Raw genomic sequence first — 18,267 nt, forward strand, 5'->3', positions numbered from 1 at the left:
TTAAAATATGCCAAAAAACTCCCTGGCGTCTAGTGGACTTTCTGACCCCCCCTGGGGTGGCACATGGGTGCATTAGCCCTCAATCTGCCCCCCGGGGGGGGGCAAAAAGCCAAGTAGTCACCAGGGATTTTTTGGGGCAAATTTTAATTAGGGTGAGGGCATTGGCATGCCCATTTTGGGCAGCACCACCCTAATTAAAATGTGCCCCAAAACTCTGTGGCATCTAGTGGACTTTCTGCCCCCCCTGGGAGCAGAGCGAGGCATTAGCCCCCAATCTGCCCTGCCAGGGTGGCAAAAATCCCACTATATGCCTGGGATTTTTTGGGGGCAAATTTGAATTAGGGTGGGGCTCACAAAACGGGCATGCCCATGCCCCCACCCAGCAAAAATGATAGCCTTCCTGCCCCCCTGGGGGGCAGATGGGGCAGTAGCCCCAATCTGCCCCCCCGGGGGGCAAAAACCCCACTAGATGCCAGGGACAGATGGAGCAATCAGCCCCCAATCTGCCCCGTTGGGGGGGGGGGGTAAAAATCCCACTAGACACCAGGGAATACTTTTGGGCAAATTTGAATTAGGGTGGGTGCTCTCAAAACCGGCATGCCCATGCCCCCACCTCCACATAAATTACAGCCTCCCTGCCCCCCTGGGGGGCAGATGGGGCAGTAGCCCCCAATATGCCCCCTGGGGGCAAAAATCCCACTAGAACCCAGGGATTTTTGGGGCAAATTTTAATTAGGGTGGGGCATTGGCGTGCGCCTTTTGGGCATCCCCCATCCTAATTAAATTTTCCCCAAAAAATCCCTGGCATCTAGTAGGCTTTCTGCCCCCACCCCTTACCCGCAACAATTATAGCCTTTCTGTCCCCCCTGGGGGAAGGTGGGGGCAGTAGCCTCCAATCTGCCCCCCAGGGGGGCAAAAAGCTCACTAGACACCAACGATTACGCTGGCATTTTTTATGCGTGGGGGTGGCGGCCGCCCAGATTGGGCATACCAATGCCCCCACCCCCCAAAAATTAGCCTCAGTGTTTCTGCCCCCCTTGGGGGCCTATTGGGGCAACCTCCTGATATCCCCCCTGGGCAGCAGAAAGCCGACTAGGCACAGAGTTTTTTTTAGCAATATGCCTACCTGTGGATTTTGGTCCTTAGCGCATCGGCACATAAGGTAACCTAGCAAACCTGTACATTTCCGAAAACTAGACACCCAGTGGAATCCAGGATGGGGTGACTTGACTGGCTCTCACCAGGTTCTGTTACCCACAGTCCCTTGCAAACCTAAAAATTTGTAAAAAAAACCCACATTTTCCTCACATTTCTGTGGTGGAAAGTTCTGGAATCTGCGTGGATCCACAAAATTCCACCCACCCCGCGTTCTCCAAAGTCTTCCAAGAAAAATGGTACCTCACTTGTGTGGGTAGGCCTAGTGCCTGCGACAGGAAATGGCGCAAAATGCTACGTGGACACACCACAATTTCACAGCGAAAACTGACCCTTTTTTGGCAAAGTACCTACCTGTAGTTTTTGAGCCCTAGCTCTGCCGGCACCTAAGGAAACCTAGCAAACCTATACATCTTTAAAAACTAGACACCCAGGGGAATCCAGGATGGGGTGACTTGACTGGCTCACACCAGGTTATGTTACCCATAATCCCTTGCAAACCTAAAAAATGATTTAAAAAACCACATTTTCCTCACATTTCTGTGGCGGAAAGTTCTGGAATCTAAGTAGATCCACAAATGTCCACCCACCCCGCATTTCCCAAAGTCTTCAGAGAAAAATGTTACCTCACTTGTGTGGGTAGGCCTAGTGGCAATGACAGGAAACGGCACAAAACGCAACGTGGACACACCACAATTTCACAATGAAAAATTACCCTTTTTTGGCAAAGTACCTAGCTGTGGTTTTTGAACCCTAGCTCTGCCAGCACCTAGGGAAACCTAGCAGACCAATACATTTTTAAAAACTAGACACCCAGGGGAATCCAGAATAGGGTGAATTGACTGCCTCTCATCAGTCATCAGAGTCTATTACCCAGAATCCGTTGCAAACCTAAACAATTGTCAAAAAAACACATTTTCCTCACATTTCTGTGATGGAAAGTTATGGAATCTGCGTGGATCCACAAATGTCCATCCACCCCGTGTTGCCCAAAGTCTTCCCAAGAAAAAACGGTACCTCACTTGTGTGGGTAAGCCTAGTGCTCGCGACAGGAAATGGCGCAAAGTGCAATGTGGGCACACCACAATTTTACAGTGAAAAATTACCCTTTTTTGGCAAAGTGCCTAGCTATTGTTTTTTAACCCTAGCTCTGCCAGCACCTAGGGAAACCTAGCAAACCTATAAATTTTTGAAAACTTGACACCCAGGGGAATCCAGGATGGGGTGAATTGACTGCCTCTCATCGGGGTCTGTTACCCAGAATCCCTTGCAAACCTAAAAAGTGTCAAAAAAACACATTTCTGTGGTGGGAATTTCTGGAATCTGCGTGGATCCACAACTTTCCACCTACTCTGCATTCCCAGAAGCCTTCCAAGAAAAATGGTACCTCACTTGTGAGGGTAGTCCTAGTGCTCGCAACAGGACACAGCGCGAAATGCAACATGGACACACCACAATTTCACAGTGAACAATGACCCTTTTTTGGCAAAATGCCTAGCTGAAGTTTTTTTAACCCTAACTCTGCTGGCACCTTGGAAAACCTAGCAAATCTATACATTTTTGAAAACTAGACATGCAGGGAAATACAGTATAGGGTAACTTGACTGCCTCTCACCAGGTTCTATTACCCAGCTCTACCGGCACCTAGGGAGACCTCGCAAACCTATACATTTTTGAAAACTAGACTCCCAGGGTAATACACAATGGGGTGACTTGAATTACACAAGCCCATACCTTAAGTGTTCTGATGACTGCTTCCTCTCGATTCCAAACTTGTACTGAATGTTAACCTTCCACCTTCATTTAATTATAGCCACCTGTGTTGTATGACCGCCTCCTCGTGCCTTTCCAGGTCTCCCTCCATCAGTAATTAGACTACAAATCCATAATCCACTGTTATTGTTCTTTACAAAAGCTGATGTGGAACTTTTTTCCGTCTTAGATTATTCTATCTTAAATTAACCCATTTAGTTTTCTCTATTCATATTTATTCCTCATTCCCTGTCTATTATGTTAAGCACCAGCACATATTTAATCTGTTATGTGTCCCCACTACTGAAAGGTACAAAAGTGCCCCGTATTGTAAACACTATCTATGTCATTTAAACATAAAGTTCCCCGTCCTCCCACAGATGTAATTTGTAAACGTTGATCACGCCAAACATCCAATCATACTTGGTTGAGTTGTGTTACATTAAAAAGATAAACATGTCATAACTAAACTTAACCATAAGTCCAGCCGATTTTCATCTGCCATTTTGCTCCAAAAAAGTAGTCTGTAATTATCATTTTTGAAGAAGGATGTAAAGATAGCCCAGCATGTGACAAAACTCCTTTTGTTGGTTGTTTTTCCATAACCCATGGGTGCTACTCGTCGAATGGACAGAACAATATTAAATCACAAAAATGGTGACAGAGTGTACACCAATTCCTTCATGTTTCATAGCCGATCATATTTTTTATTGTTTAGCGTGCTAAAACACGCTAAACAATGAAAAATATGATCGTCTATGAAACATGAAGGAATTGGTGTGCACTCTGTCACCATTTTTGTGAACATTGACTTCCCCCTGTGACCCAACCTGCTTTAGAAGGCCAGTCCAAGTGTCCTCAAAGTAATGTAGAAGTGGGGCTAATTTTTCCTCGTTTTGTGTAAAATATTCAGATTCTGTAATTGATGTATATGTAGAACTCGTCTACACACTCCGGCGGTACAAAACAGTTTGTTCTTTAAATTTATACTTTAGTTTACTGCGTGACATGTAATCCGCAGCAAAGGAGTTTTTTTTATTTAAAATTTTTAATTCGCCAATATGCCTGGGAAAAGTGAAAAAAATCCTTTAATTTGGGTGTCGGGTAAATTTTAGTAATGTTATTAATCAACTGTAAATGAAAATCAATTTTAATTTTCCTAATTCTTTTATTCTCTGTTTTGGACTTTATTACTGTTAAAAGGATTGCTTGTCAGGGAGTAAGATGTACACTAATGGAATCGTCTTGTTTATTTTTGCATGAATTGTGTACATTTGGGTGAATGGATGGGGTGTTGATTTAAAAGTTACATCTATCATCCAAATGTCAGTATTCACAATGGTCACTGAGTTATGGGTTAGTATTATTATGAAAGGGTTTTTGTTGCAAAACTAGAGGAAAGGTTCCTTAGTAAAAGAAACTGTTAGTTCAGAGGAATGTTAATTGTCAGAGTAGGATTGTGGTGTTACTCTTTGGCGATTACTAACCTGTTTTTGTCTCTGAACTTTTCTCCTCAAATTGGGGACTGTGGGCATACTACTAGCAACGTGCATGGGGATGTTTTGGGTTACCTCCCTCAAACCTGAGCCACAGGGTTCATTGGAGGTGGATGCTAGCATTTTAAATTGCTGGATGTTCTACCTCACTTCGATCTCCATTGCAGAGGCAGAGTGGTTATATTCTGTGGTCCTTTCAACAGTGTCACCTAGAGTAACCGCACTGCCTTTGCAAGGGGATGAAAAATACTGTGCATACCTCCAATGACTCCTGGGCTCAGTTAATCTCTCCTTACAATAAAAATAGCCACCGTATTTCAGCAGTCTGTTTCCTCTCTGAGATTGGACAAAGCTAGCCTGCTTTCTGTTTCACAAGCTTCAGTGATCTGTAGCAATATTTTTTTAAATTTACATTTTGTCAATGCTATGGTATAAAAGTGTGCTTTATTTTCTTTCTGAACAATGTATCTTCTACAAGAATAAATATTTGTTTGATTATTTGTTTGAACATTTGAGCCAGAGTAGAGAAGATTTTGTTTTTACTATTCCTGTAGAAAATAAGAAATGGTTAATTGCTAGTACTTGTAACCTTTAGGATGAAAGTAGTTAACTTTGATTATGAATAGCTTTTATCAGAAATTATACCTGGTCAGTATTTTTCTATTTCAATGTGGTCTTGCAAGGTCTGAAGACAATTGGTTCGGTTTTCCAGTGTGGCTGGAGGCTTCTTTCTTGGTTTTCCATTTAAATGTAGAGGGGAAAAACAGGTGGAATTACTGATTTTTTTTGTTCTATTATTGCTTTCTTTTCATTTTGTGTTTTTTGAATAATTCACCTGTGTATTGTTTGATTTTGTTCCAAGGTAGGTTTCTGAATTTTCACTCATTTTGTTTCTGTTAATTTTTTATTTTTTTCTCTGAGTGACAGAAAACCAGGTAAGTTGTTGGTGATGTTATCATAGTAATTTTGCCCCCAGTCACTGTCCAGCACCTTCCCTGAGGTAAGAACTTGGCCGAGACACAATAGTAATTTTGCCCCTCAGTCACTGTCCAGCATTTTCCCACAGGTAAGCACCCGGCAGAGTTAGAATAGTAATTTTGCCCACAGACACCGTCCAGCACCTTTCCTGAGGTAAATACTTGTTGGACTTACAAAAGTAATTTGCCCCCCCCCCGTCACTATCCAGAACCTTCCTTGCAGTAAGTACTTGGCAGAGTTAGAATAGTAATTTTGCCCCTAGTCACTGTCACATTATGAAATCTTGAGTCCACAAACATTGATTCCTATGGGCATTGAAGCCCATAGGAATCAATGGGCATTACCGAATCGGTATTTACCGATTCAGTAAATACCGATTCCAGCAAGGGTGCAGGGAGTGTCACTTTGACACCCTCTAGCACCCAAATACAGGCATGTGTGCCATGTGGCACACAGACATGCCCTTAGGGCATGTCTGTCTGTCACGTGGCATAGGTGTGCATGCACACCAGGATTCGGTATTTTACCACCCAATTGGATTGGGTGGTAAAATACCGAATCTGAAAGGCCTTTGGGACTCATAAGAGTCCCACCTACATCTGAGTTTTACCGAATCGGTAATATTACCGATTCGGTATTTTAAAGAATCGGTAAATTTACTGATTCGGTAAATTTACCGAATCTTTAAAATAATGCCCCTACATCCCAATCACCAAATACCGACCGGTATTTGGTGACCTACATTGGGCCCTTGGACACTGGAGGATGATCATGCAACACTGGAAAAGCAATTTGCATCGTCTAATGATTATGGAATAGCGGCCAATAATAGGCCGGGGATGGCATTAACACCTGATTTGCCCCCTGAGGCCAATCCTCTAGTAGTTATCTTAGCAGGAGTGCCCAGCCTGGGAGAAAATGTGAAGCAAAATTTTCCCTCACTGAGAAATAAGGTAGTTAATTGGCTAAACATGAATAGACCATTGCCTCCCCATATCATGAGCGAGATTGTAATGGTTAGGAGGACCTCATGGATTGGTAGATCAGCTAAAAGCATAGCAGGTGATTGTATAGTGGTCGCTTTTAGAGACCCCAGAACTGTCTCTCATATATGTGCCTGGTCAAACCAAGGAACTGACGGTATGATTAAGACATTACCACTAACCTTCCTCTACCCCCCATATTGGGTGGATGCAGAAATAGGAAATCCTATGGATTGGATAAGAATAGCGAAGAGAGGTGGACATAGGGGAATGTGGAATAGACCGGATCATATATCCTAGAATGGACCAGATTCTATGTTTATACCCAACATGTTCCATAGCTACAACCGCTTTAACTGTCTTGAGGCGGTAGACTGACTGGGTCACGACTATAAGATGGGGCTGCTACGTGACCACGAAGGGGTGGAAAGTGCGCCCTTTGAACAGATGGAAACATCCAGCCAGATAGAGCCAAATCCACTGAGGTTAAGCAATAATGAAGGCAGTGTTGATCCAGGTATGCAGGAGGACGTGAACATGGGCGAGCTAGGTGACTATCTTAGACTCATTGCGCCAGGAAATGATAGTTTGGTTTCTATCCAAGTATACCCTGTGATAGAGAACCATAGCCTAAACCCCAATTTTGCTGATACTGGGCAGAGAGAAGATGTATCTAGTGAAAGGATAAGAGCCCTCGAATTGGGACAGACCAATGGACAGAGAGGGTATATACTAGCTTCCTGGAACATCGCAGGTTGGCATAATAAAAAAAATCTCTTGGGTTGGGGAGACATTGTGTGCTCCTGATCTTGCTATCCATTGATCTTCCTGTGCAAGGTATTCTTTATGAGAAGGTTGGTTGGCACTCCCAACTATTGTGGCTAAGTCATAAAAATGGCTGCAATGTTTTACTGATTAACTATTATAATAATTTGCCGGACTCATCACGCCCGAATGCAGTCAATGAATTAGAAAAAGCCATGGAAAAGATTTGCAGAGTTAACCAGGTTAACTTTGTACTCATCTGGGGGGGGAGATTTTAATGTCCAGATGTGCCCATTGTCTTTTAACAGGGTATGTGGCTTTAATGACGAGAATCGTGATGGTTGCTTACATTTTGCCCATAGTGTATATGGGGAATCACTGAACTTAGTTTTAGCAAAATATGAGTTAGTTGCTTTACAAGCTGCGAAGGATTGTGAGGGTAATACTGTTCCTACATTCACCGGGAGGAACGCTGCAACAGTTACAGATCATGTGTTGATCTCTGGCAACATTAGCGGGTCCTGTGATAGTCCTGTCGTCTTGGACTTATGGTGGACTATTCCTAATCGCAGTCTAGTGAGGACAAACCGGTGGGATGGTCTGGTGTAAATCCTCAGATTTTAGATCGCATAAGGAAAGATGTTGTGCACAAGTGCATCCCATCAGATGACTGTGATATTCCATCTACAGTATTATAAGACTTGATTGTTGGAATCCTCCTCTGTTTTTTGAATTGTACATGATTAATCTACTCCTTACTGAATTTCAGTAAGGGTACAAATGCATTGACCGCAAAGCAGGGCATTGTAACAAAGATGTATGATATCATCAAATGAATTATTTGTGCAGTTATTAAATGTGAAATATTTGGTCATCCACTTTGGTCTGAGACAGCCCGTTATGTTGCTGAGGGTGGGTTACACTTACCCACAATGTACAGGTGTGTGCTAGCTACGGGCATTGTGCAGCTAAAGTGAATGAGTTCATCATGCTTTACTGATCAGTACACCTTTGGGCATTAACAATCAATGCTTCAGGACGTTTATCGTTCACAATGCTATATGCATTACTGTTCCAGAGGTGGCCTTGTGCACTACTGCAAATGATTAGTCCCATGTACATTTTGGACTATTATTCAAGGGCTTATTAGTTAGGAAAATAAATTATGATAATAAATAAGGAAATTAATTTATTGAGGAAGATTTGAGATCAATATTCAGATTTTCTTTCACTTTTCTTGTATATATGTGGAGACTCTTTTGCACCTTCTTCACTAAAAATTATCCTTTCCTTTCTATCCATAAACCCTTTCTTACACTATGCATACCTTCATTACTGAATAATTACTCATAACATTCCAATCTACCATCATATTTTTAATAATCCGTTATTATTGCCAATATATTCTTGCCACCGAAAGTTTCTAGTATTGAAAATTCTGTTTCAACTTAAGGCAGTATCATTAGCCTTCAGCTGACTTTTTATTTAAAGTCATAACATTTAAAAACAACATCCTATAATTCACATTGGTCCTCAATAGGATGTTGGCCGGGCTGCCACTGACAGGTTGTCAGTGGCGGTCTGCCCAACGTCCAGAGAAACAACCCGACCATCAGATTATGATGCCGGCTGTCAGAGCACGTAGTATGGTGAACAAGGGAACCCCAATAGTCAAACCTGTGGTGACCCAGTGCTTAGAGAAGGCAATGCTTCATACGTTGCCAATATGGTCCTAGAAAAAGACGCAGGAATTCACACCAGGAATGAGAGCAGTGGGTCTGATTTTGGAGATAGGCAATTAATGCTGGTGGGAGCAAAGAGGTGTACACACAGGGACAAGATTAATTTAAAAAAAACTATGTGATTTATTTTTGACAAAAATAGTTCAGGTACTCACATGAAAAAGTGATAGAAAGCATGATGTAATAAGTGAGGGTGACTTTAAAATATATACATCGCATTGACAACATACAGGGGAACTCCTCAGAAACAATTGATACAAAATACACAAGGAGTTCTTGTTGTAGGGGGTCGACATAATTTCGATCTCAGTGACTTGAGATCATCTTCAGGACATAGCATATGTGAGCAAGCTGAATTTTGGAGACCGGAAGGAAAATCGGTGAGAACAGAGAGACATTTATCACTGGACCCGCTCCAAACGAAAAAATCTTCCTTGGGTGCTATTGCATCAGCCTGCTCTCCAGGCCACTCTGTTGCCATCCCCGCTGCTCATACGCAAGTCGGTGAGGAGAACGGCCTCGTATTACCTCCTACTGGGTCACATGAGGATGTGGCGGAATCCCCGGTAAATCCATCTGGAGATGTATTGGAAAACACTCCTATTTTGCCCCCACGAACATCAGCCAGATCTAGTTCCAAAAATAAAAATGCAATGACTAAAATGAACCCTGACCCGGCAGCAAAAAGGAAGAGGGGAGTAGGGCCACAGAGGCGAGTGGCTGCTAAAACGCCACCGATAAATAAAAATGGAAATCTACCCCAAGCCAATGAGTGTAATGTACAAGATAACATCGTCACTCCCTGTTTGGACTTTAATTTTGCATCTATGGGGGGATGTGGGTCAAACTGAAGTGAGGATATGTGGAGAAGGCTGGAGAATTTGTTGGCAACCTTATTGACTCCAATTTCATATAGACTGTGCAACATTGAGGAACGTCTAACAAACATTGAATCCCAGGTTAAGCTAGGCTTTTCAGCCCAAGATGCCTTTTATCTCCAAACTAATCCCGTAATTGTGAACAATTCTTCTAAGACAGGGAGCAAGGTCACACGTTTGGCTGTAGCCAAACCAAAGTCCCTGTGCCCAGAAGTATCGAAACATCTAGACCCTAAGGCGCCCTTAATAGCAATTTCTGCGCCACATGAGGAAACAACTCTTTTGTATGAGAATGATGTTAATCTAGGGGATACATCAGGAGAATTTGCACAAGTCATCATGAGTACACCGGGCGACGGCAAAGTAACAACAGCAACAGCTATAACTAAAACCAACATCTGTAAAAACACTTCCTCGGACAGACAGGTTGGCATAGCCATACGCCCACAGGGACTTAGGGCTCTGGAAGGAAATGTAGTGAAATCGAACTCTACTCTTTCAATATTCCCCCGGCAGCGGCACCTTTAGTGGTTGTGCTAACAAACGTCCCACCTCTACAGGCAGCACAGTTTGAAACCACTGAACAATTACTATTAAAAGCACGGCATTGATTCAATACTCGTCTTAATGATGTTTGGATTTGGGAGGAGGGTGTCCACCAGCATATGATTATGGCCAGGCGAATACCGTGGATAGGGCCATCTAAGAAAGTATGGAGAGGTGACAGTGTTATTGTAAATTTCAACAATGTACATATAACAAAGATTTTGCTGGAGAATTTGGGAAGGGACGTTGGGCGGTAATTTTGATAGAGTGTCCATATTACCTTTAGGACTACAAACTGGGTCACCGTTACCCTAATATGTTGGAACGCCAAGGGACGAATAGGCAACAATGGGCTACTCTTGAGTCTAATAGATTTGCCCCACTTTCTGATCTAGACCAATGTGATTGATTACTCTCATGTACACTGACTCCAGCGGGGCAATCGGATAGTCGTACAACTCCACCTTATTCCTCTATAAGCGCAGGATTACATTGAGTCTCCATTAAATATTGCTAACCCACAGGGTATTCAGTTAACACCTATCTCCCTAGTATCCTGGAACATTGCAGGCTTAACATCTAAGATAACGTCCTTGGAATGGTCAAGTTTTTTTGAGGGGCAGGACTTTATTGCCTTTCAGAAAACTTAGTTGGTAGATATGATCTACTGTCCAGGATACTTGGCATTTGGCAAAGCTGCAATTGCAAACAACAGGGGGAGACCTAGTGGGGGACTGTTGATCTGGGTTAAACAACAACTATCGATCAAAATAGTTGAAATACCTATAGATAGCCCAGACATTCTTGTTATCAAGATCAGCACAGAGGGAGAGCCTTACTTCATATTACTCAATGTGTATGCGAGAAGGAATGCTGGTGGGAAAGCCTCTCCAACTATTGCCCTTTTGGACACCTTTATAGATGATCTGGCATGCTCAAATCTCTTGGTTATTGCAGGTGAACTAAACTGCACATTTGAGCCTTTAGGTGCAGATGACCACAGTCTCAGTTTGGAAGAAGACAAGATCTGGGGTATACCGTCCCTAGCGCTGCCGCCTATTAGTAAATGGACTTAGGCAGCATTGCAGCTTAAAAGTCTATCCTTGGGGAGGGGGCTCAGGGCAGCAAATGGAAGATCTCCTTCGGGTAGGGAAGGAAGTAAAACTTTTTCTAATGGGACTAGGGGTAGTAGAATTGATTACTTCATAGTGAATTTGGAGTTGTGGCCTAGACTTGTGGACATGCGGGTCTATAGCAGACCGGAAAGTGATCATGACCCCCTTGTATTAACCCTAGCTAAGAAGGTTATGGACCATAATGGGGCTGTACTAGAATCTGATATAGGAGATGTAGTCATGACCCAAGATTGTCGCCGGCTGAAATGGGCTGTAGTCTCTGTTGATGAGGGTGCACTAAAGCAGATTAAGCTGACAATTGAGGACACATTATTACGGCTTGGCTCTAGTGATATACAGGGCAACCCTCCACCTAATATAATGAAGGTCCTTGTGGAGTTGTTTGCTAAACTTAAGTCCCTGTTCACAAAAAGCAGAAGACCTTTTAGGCACACCACAAAGGATAAACAACCCAAATGGTATAATGAGTCAGGTAGTGCTGCGTTTAAGCATCTCTCGAACACTATTAGAATAGGATTACCTCAGGAGGTAAAAATTGCAAGGGCTAATTATAAAATAAACAAATGCAGGCGTGGAAGGCCTTTGATGAGGATAGATGGATAAACTTATCCCAAGCAAGTAAGGGGACGAATTGGACTAAGTTTTGGCAACTTGTGAAGTGATATCACACTGGCAAAAAATGTGCTTCCAGAACTTTGGGTGGAGTATAATCAAGCTCAATCCGCTTCCCCAGCCAGCATTGTAATGGTCTACCCTGAGGTTATCAGTGAGGCTGTCCTCTCAGTTAGTAAGAGGGAGATAGAAAGTGTTTTGGAGTGTGTTCCGGCAGGGAAGGCACCGGGTTCGGATTGTATCCCTGCCGAGTTATATAAATTGTTCGGGAAGACCTGGACCGAATATATTTTTATCATCATAAATGCTATTGCCAGAGGAGCGGCAATACCAGATACATAGTGTGGGGCTAAAATCATTCCCATTTATGAAAAGGGAGATCATGCTTGCCCTTCCAATTACAGGCCAATGAGCCTAAATGACACCTTACAGAAAATTGTGGCTAGGCTTATTTTAGGTAGGGTTAACGAATGGGCAATAGACCAGAATATTCTATCGACCTACCAAGCGGGTTTTAGACCCTACGTCAGTACAATAGATCAAGTTTTTAGATTTATGATGATACATTGGGATACAGTGATTCTGGCAGGAGGGACCCTCTACGCAGCCTTCGTTGACTTGAAATTAGCCTTCGATCTAGTGCCTCGTTATAAGTTATGGAATTCATTAAAGGAGGTTGGGATGCCGCTTGAAATCTTAGGATTCATTATTAAATTACATGAGGCGAATTACGCCCAGGTAAGGTGGGAACAGCAGGGCGATTTATCTGACCGATTCCCTGTTAACAGGGGTGTGAGGCAAGGATGTGTCCTTGCCCATACCCTGTTTATAAATAAGGTAGCCAGTTATTACATTAATTTTCCAACTGATGCACCAACTCTAGCTGGTTCAAGGGTCCCTATTTTAATGTTTGCAGACGATACTTTCATTTGATCTAAAACGCAATCGGGTCCGCAACGTGCCCTGGACAGATTTATTGTGTTCTGAAATGACCATGACCTATTAGTAAATGATGACAAAACCAAGTTCATGGTGTTGCACAAACATAAATCTGTGAAAGGCAGAGTAGTATTGAATGAAGCATCCTTGGAACAAACTGATATCTTTACATACTTAGGTGTGACAATGGGTAGGAGGATGAACTGGTCACCACAGCTAGATGTTCTAGTTTTAAGGCATAACCAGTTAGCAGGTGCCCTATTAAAAGAACACAGGCTCTCAAGTACAAAACCAGTGGGGCCAGCAATCTCAATATACAATGGGAAAATCAGAGCTTCTATAACATATGGTGCCGAATTATGGGGGTTCGAAAATCTAACACACTTAGTTAGGGCACTGTAATGGGGCAGGGGTAGTGGGAGTAACAGTGTCTGAGGCTTTGAGTAAGGATTTCAAAGAAGGCTTTATTTTAATCTAAGCCTTTCTTCTCCTGCCTGTCAGTCTCTCCCTAGCGAACACTGCAGGATCCGTTTTTATGTTCTTGAGGGGCTCCAGGATTTCTTCTCCGGTCAGGTTGTGGCCTCGGGGCGGGCCGCCAATCCGGAAGCCCGAACGTAAAGAGGGAGAGAAGAGAACAGCCCCGCGCCGCACGGCCACCAGCTGCTGCGTGTGCCCCTCTGCCCTGCCTAGCTGCCTCGCTACCTGTCGCGCTGCCGCTGACCACGCCCCCTCCTCCGAGAGGCGCGGTCCGTGCCTGCCTGCCGGCTGCTCGTTTTGGTGTTGAAAGTATTCCCTTGACTTTGTGACTTTGTGCTTCTCCTTTTTTCCGTGTAATTGTGCCCGTGTTTTTGTCATAGTAATCTGGTAATTGTGCCCGTGTTTTGCTATCTCCTTCCTGTCTGCCCGCCTACCTCGCCGAGCCCCGCTCTCCCTCCCCGATTCCCGCCACCGCCGCTTAGCCCCGCCCCTTTTGCCTTCTGTATCCCTCCCCGCTCCCGCCTCCCAGCTGCCCCGCCCACCCGCGCACTTGGCCTTATATGGCGACCGTGCGACGCAGGTGAGTGTGACCCACTTGTGGGACACCCCCGCGCCGCACGGCCACCAGCTGCTGCGTGTGCCCCTCTGCCCTGCCTAGCTGCCTCGCTACCTGTCGCGCTGCCGCTGACCACGCCCCCTCCTCCGAGAGGCGCGGTCCGTGCCTGCCTGCCGGCTGCTCGTTTTGGTGTTGAAAGTATTCCCTTGACTTTGTGACTTTGTGCTTCTCCTTTTTTCCGTGTAATTGTGCCCGTGTTTTTGTCATAGTAATCTGGTAATTGTGCCCGTGTTTTGCTATCTCCTTCCTGTCTGCCCGCCTACCTCGCCGAGCCCCGCTCTCCCTCCCCGATTCCCGCCACCGCCGCTTAGCCCCGCCCCTTTTGCCTTCTGTATCCCTCCCCGCTCCCGCCTCCCAGCTGCCCCGCCCACCCGCGCGCGTGGCCTTATATGGCGACCGTGCGACGCAGGTGAGTGTGACCCACTTGTGGGACACCCCCGCGCCGCACGGCCACCAGCTGCTGCGTGTGCCCCTCTGCCCTGCCTAGCTGCCTCGCTACCTGTCGCGCTGCCGCTGACCACGCCCCCTCCTCCGAGAGGCGCGGTCTGTGCCTGCCTGCCGGCTGCTCGTTTTGGTGTTGAAAGTATTCCCTTGACTTTGTGACTTTGTGCTTCTCCTTTTTTCCGTGTAATTGTGCCCGTGTTTTTGTCATAGTAATCTGGTAAATGTGCCCGTGTTTTGCTATCTCCTTCCTGTCTGCCCGCCTACCTCGCCGAGCCCCGCTCTCCCTCCCCGATTCCCGCCACCACCGCTTAGCCCCGCCCCTTTTGCCTTCTGTATCCCTCCCCGCTCCCGCCTCCCAGCTGCCCCGCCCACCCGCGCACTTGGCCTTATATGGCGACCGTGCGACGCAGGTGAGTGTGACCCACTTGTGGGACACCCCCGCGCCGCACGGCCACCAGCTGCTGCGTGTGCCCCTCTGCCCTGCCTAGCTGCCTCGCTACCTGTCGCGCTGCCGCTGACCACGCCCCCTCCTCCGAGAGGCGCGGTCCGTGCCTGCCTGCCGGCTGCTCGTTTTGGTGTTGAAAGTATTCCCTTGACTTTGTGACTTTGTGCTTCTCCTTTTTTCCGTGTAATTGTGCCCGTGTTTTTGTCATAGTAATCTGGTAATTGTGCCCGTGTTTTGCTATCTCCTTCCTGTCTGCCCGCCTACCTCGCCGAGCCCCGCTCTCCCTCCCCGATTCCCTCCACCGCCGCTTAGCCCCACCCCTTTTGCCTTCTGTATCCCTCCCCGCTCCCGCCTCCCAGCTGCCCCGCCCACCCGCGCACTTCGCCTTATATGGCGACCGTGCGAACGCGCAGCGGTCACGCGCAGCGGGCGCGCCGATTGTGCGCCGAAGGCGCGCCAAAGGTAAGCCCGTCTGCGCCCGTCCGCGACCGGACCGCGCCCAGCGCCAGGACCCCTGGCCCACGAAGACCCCGACCGACCCGCCTGACGTACTCCGCCGCCACCCTCAGCCCACTCAACACCGGTCGACTCCCAGAGTGCCACCAAGCCACACCACGACTCACCCACGGACCTTTCAGCTGCCACGCCTGCAAGTTCTCCTGCATCCGGACCTGCCCCGCACCAGCAGCCGCCAAGTCGAACACCAGCAGCACCCACCTCAAGTGCATCCTGCTCAAAACCCGCTCCGTCCACAGACACGCCGTGGAACTCTGAAACCTCCTAGACGCCACAGCCCCTGACGTTGCCTTCCTCACGGAGACCTGGATGAACGCCTCTTCAGCTCCCGACATCGCCATCGCTATCCCAGAGGGCTACAAGATCGTCCGGAGGGACCGCAACGCCAACCAGATGGGAGGAGGCATCGCCATCATCCACAGGAACACCATCCGTCTCACGACCAGCACCGACAACTCCCTGACCACCGCCGAACACCTGCATTTCCAGATCCACACCCACCCGAACACCATCCTCAGAGGCACCCTGATCTACCGACCCCCGGGACCACGCACACAATTCAGCGAGGACATCGCCGACTTCGTCAGCCCGCATGCCCTCCCCTCCGCCGACTACATCCTCCTGGGGGACCTCAACTTCCACCTGGAGAACAACAACGACCGCAACACCAGCACCCTGCTCGACAACCTCGCCAATCTTGGACTCAAGCAGCTGGTATCCACCCCCACCCACCTCGCCGGACACACACTCGACGCCGTCTTCTCATCCTGCAAAGACATCGACTTCAGCCACGCCACAGAGCTTCAATGGACGGACCACAGCTGCGTCCACTTCACCTTCAAGAGAACGACAACCCACCACCACCAGCAACAGGCCGCCCGCAGAAGCTGGAACAAGATCACAGCAGACCAGCTCGCCACCTCCCTGAGCCAGCACCCTCCTGCCAGCTCAGCGAACCCCAGCCAGGCCGCCAACAACCTCACAAAGTGGATCAGCAACTGCGCGGACGAACTCGCCCCGCTGAGGACCCCGTCAAGCAGACCCGGCAGCAAGAAAGCCCAGTGGTTCACCGACGAACTCAAGAGCTCCAAGAAGAACTGCCGAGCCCTCGAGAAAGTCTGGAGAAGGGATCCTACACCGGACAACAGGACCACCTTCAAGCTGGCCACCCGGAAGCACCACCAGCTGATCCGCGCCGCCAAGAAAACTGCTTTCAAGGACCGGCTGGACAACAACGCACACAACTGCAAGGAACTCTTCAACATCGTGAAAGAGCTCTCCAACCCCAGCGCAGGAAACAACGACATCACCCCATCGCAAGACCTCTGCAACTCCCTCGCTTCATACTTCCACAACAAGATCGCGGACATACACAACAGCTTCAACAACCAACCAACGCACACCAAGACCGAACAACCACCCCTCACCACCACCCTCCACGCCTGGACTCCGATCAGCACCGAAGACACCATCCGCACGATGAACTCCATCCACTCCGGATCACCGACCGACCCCTGCCCTCACCACGTCTTCAACAAGGCTGACGCTGTCATCGCACCCCACCTGCGAGACATCATCAACACATCCTTCGACACCGCCACCTTCCCTGAGAGCTGGAAGCACGCCGAACTCAGCGCTCTACTCAAGAAACCCACAGCGGACCCCACCGAACTCAAGAATTACCGCCCCATCTCGCTCCTCCCGTTTCCAGCCAAAGTCATCGAGAAGACCGTCAACAAGCAGATGGCCGCCTTCCTCGAGACGAACGGATCCCTCGACCCCTCACAGTCCGGCTTCCGAGCCAATCACAGCACCGAGACCGCCCTCATCGCCGCCACCGATGACATTCGAGCCCTGATGGACAACGGAGAAACAGCGGCCCTCATCCTCCTAGACCTCTCCGCAGCATTCGACACTGTCTGCCACCGCACCCTAGTACAGCGCCTCAGCAACGTCGGAATCCAGGACAAGGCGCTGGAATGGATCATCTCCTTCCTCGACGGAAGAACACAGAGAGTCCGTCTACCACCGTACAAGTCAGAGGCCACCGATGTCATCTGCGGCGTCCCTCAAGGATCCGCTCTGAGCCCCACCCTCTTCAACGTCTACATGAGCCCCCTCGCGGCCATCGCACGCCAACACAACCTCAACATAATCTCCTACGCCGACGACACCCAGCTGATCCTCTCCCTGACCAACGACCCCGCCGCCGCCAGAGCCAACCTACACGAAGGGATGAAAGAGGTAGCCGAGTGGATGACGACCAGCCGCCTGAAGCTGAACTCGGACAAGACGGAGGTCCTCATCCTGGGCTCCTCACCCTCCGCCTGGGACGACTCCTGGTGGCCTCCCACCCTGGGCACCGCACCCAAACCGACAGACCATGCACGCAACCTGGGCTTCATCCTGGACTCCTCCCTCTCCATGACCAGGCAAGTCAACGCCGTCTCCTCGGCGTGCTTCAACATCCTATGCATGCTACGGAAGATCTTCTGGTGGATCCCCACCGAGACCAGGAAGACCGTCACCCAGGCCCTCGTCACCAGCCGACTGGACTACGGCAACGCGCTCTATGCCGGTACCACCGCCAAGCTCCAGAAGAGACTCCAGCGGATCCAGAACGCCTCAGCCAGACTCATCCTCGACATCCCACGAACCAGCCACATCTCCGGACATCTGAGAGACCTGCACTGGCTCCCCGTCAACAAAAGAATCACCTTCCGCCTCCTCACTCACGCACACAAAGCCCTACACGACCAAGGCCCGAGCTACCTCAACAGCCGAGTC

The sequence above is a fragment of the Lissotriton vulgaris genome, chromosome 2_1 (assembly GCF_964263255.1).
Source record: "Lissotriton vulgaris chromosome 2_1, aLisVul1.2, whole genome shotgun sequence".
Classification (NCBI taxonomy): Eukaryota; Metazoa; Chordata; class Amphibia; order Caudata; family Salamandridae; genus Lissotriton; species Lissotriton vulgaris.